The sequence below is a fragment of the Pelecanus crispus genome, chromosome Z, assembly GCF_030463565.1.
Source record: "Pelecanus crispus isolate bPelCri1 chromosome Z, bPelCri1.pri, whole genome shotgun sequence".
In the NCBI taxonomy this organism is placed as follows: domain Eukaryota; kingdom Metazoa; phylum Chordata; class Aves; order Pelecaniformes; family Pelecanidae; genus Pelecanus; species Pelecanus crispus.
The window spans coordinates 13901425-13904464 of NC_134676.1; positions in this window are offsets into that span (position 1 = coordinate 13901425).

Here is a 3040-nt window from a genome sequence, read left to right on the forward strand (position 1 = left end):
GGCGGCCGCCGCCTGCCGAGCGCCGAGAGATCGATCCCAGCCGCGGGCCTAGGCTTCGCGGCGGCGGGGCGGTGCTGCTGAGGCGACCGTCTCCGCCGTTCCCGGGGTGTCCCGGGAGGAGCGGGCTGCGCCACGCACGCCTGTCCCCTTTTATGTGGCTTCCCTCTCCGGAGGCTGAGGCGTCGGCGCCGTGTTTCAAAGGGCGGCTAACAGCAACACCTGGCCCCGGCCCCGGCCTCGGGCTGCCCTGCGTGGTCCAAACCCACAGGCACCTCAGCCTCCCCGGGTCACACGTCGGGATATTAGCAGAAGACCTGATAAAAACTAGGGGTTTTTTTCAGCAGATGCGTCTTCAAACTGGGCTGTCCGGTCCTGTTGCTCCTGCTGCAGCAGCTGCAGCCTCTCCCGGAGGAGCAGGGCCCGCAGCTGGGCTAGTGATATCTCAAGCAGCCCCCACCAAAGCTGGTCAGGACAGGGCTGACGCAGCAGCTTGTGGAAACTACACCGCTGGGATTTTAAATAAATACAAATTTCAGTCAAGATCTTGATGCTTGCAGCTCACCGGTGCGGAGACGTTAGCTCAGCCGTGCCACAGAGGGACGACGGTCACCACGGAGGCCATCAGCCCAGCAGCCTTCTGCTGGCCAGCAGTCCCGTGGACCTCCAGCCAGAAATGTCTCCTGTCTTCCTGACGCTTTCACCGTTTCCCCTGCACAGAGCCCAGGGGCTTGTGTTTGCTTAAATCAGCTTTAATAAAGCCCACATTCATGCACAGTTGCTCTTTTCATGCAGCCTGCCAGAAAAGCAGCCATGTTTGACTGGAGGCCATGGTCGTTTTGTTTTTGTTTGGGCTGCTCACAGGAATCCATCCAGGAGAGGTGATGAAACAGGCATTGGATTAACACAGCTTTTCAAACATAAGTCCTGCTCCCAGTATTTCAGGTTACCAGGTAGGAGGCAGATCGAAGAGGCCCTTAAAATCAGTTCCATGCTCATTTTGTTTATTTCTTTAAATTAGTTGGATTACAAAAATGTGTAAAGGCTGCAAATATGAATGCAGAATTTTTCCTAGTTCTGCAATAACAAACAGAAGAGGTCTATTGCCAGAACAGTCTTTATTTTCCAGATAGACACCTAGTCCTGTAATGCAGGCATTGATTGTATCCACTGCTATGCTGCCACCCACAAGAAATGGCAGAGAGGAAAGTATGTTCATTTTCATTCAAAGAAAGCTGGTTTGTTTTGTTTATTATCCATCTCCCTTGGAGACAGTATTCCATATAAAGGTTTGTTTCCACAGACATCATTATGTTACTGGGACACTGTATTTCTTTAAATGATTTTCAGTTTAATTTGTCCCCTCTCACCTTCGGGTCTTGGAGTTTGTGTTGAATAAGAACAGACAATTTCTGTTGTGTTGCCTTCTTTCATTTCACCTGATGCTCTTTAGTTTACCACATCCAAATAACACCATAATCACACACTGGATAATGTCTGGATTTTGCTACAGTTTAACTGAGCAGGTCTTTGCACCTGCTTTTTTGCTGTCATTGACCATTACAGCAGGTATTCTGTGGCAGAAACATTCGAGTCAGGACCTTATTAAATTATTTCAGTTTCAGGGAGGTGAGGGCAGCATTTTATGAGCATTAAATCCACTTTGAAGAACTGGATTTTAATGAACTAGGAAATAAACAGGCATGAGAGAGAAACAGATACTCTAATTAACAAAGAGATGAGGCTAATGATATAAATCTAGCAAACTGTCATGAAGCAGCAAGTTGGCCAGCAGAAAAAGTATGTTAAAAACAAGGAGCTATCCGCTAGAATGAGCTTGCAGTAAAAACAGTGCAGTGCTTATCTATGCAATACCATTTAATATGCATCATTAATATGCAGCAGCAAGTAGGTGGCTGTATGAATGGCACTGCAGAGGCAACAGGTGTAGCAAAGGAGATTGTTTTGAGATTAAAACCCCAGTGTGGGTGGCAGGACACTCGGTCGTGTTTCACACCTTGTCAGACTGCTTTTGTGAGCTTTAGTGAATTACGTCGGTGAGTTGCTACCTGTGTCATCCTGTGGAACATATATAATTCCTATACTGAAATTAGTGTATTCTACAGTCGGTGTTAAAAAAATGAAAATATCAACATTTCTTGCAGAGGTACAGGCACTTCTGTGATACAGGCTGGCTACACTGCATGCCAGACTTTTACAGTTTGTATCAGATTTGTTGTTTACAATTACTATTACTTTTCAGTCCTTTGGAAAAATACCAAGGCAGGAATGTGAAGTTATAGCTGTACACAAACCCTTGATTCTACCCTTTCATATGTATGTTGTTTACAATTTAGTCCATCTTAATACATGGTTAAAGAGATAGTATGGTTTGTATTGGTTTTGTTAAATGACAAAGCAAGAATTGCTCACATCTGTTATAATTTTTGAAATCTGCATAGTTATAAATGCCTAAAAATGCAACTAGTAGGTCACTAGTTAGGGTGAAACTTCTCTAGTCAATTTGAACATACCTGCCTCCATCTGAAATTGAGAATTTTAAGGATTTTCATTAAATTTATGGTGGTATTTTTATGTCCCAAGTTTATGAAAGCTCTCCTGAAGGTGCTTTATCCTGAAGCCTGCATTTATGCCTTGCCTGAACAGAAGCTGAGTTCCATTTATAACACTTCTTGACATCCACAAAGACAGTGTAGGTGATACTCCACTTTTCTGACCTCATATTGTGTGCTGTTGTGGCACACTGTCCCTCATACAATGTGCTTGTCAAATGCAGCTGCTTAATCTCTGCAATTTCAATAGGTTCTTTAGCTTGCAACATCTCTTTTTCTTTCTGTGTTTCTCTGCTTCTGTGTGAGTGTGGATATGCACGTTATTGTTCGCTCTCTTTTAAGTGTACATCCAACCACACACCAGCAAAAAGCCCCAAAGTGAATCTAACCTGAGATCGATACATCCCTCTAAAGTAGCTGTGAATTCATGCTGCTTGAGCATCTGACCCTGTCTGTTGGAGATTATGAAT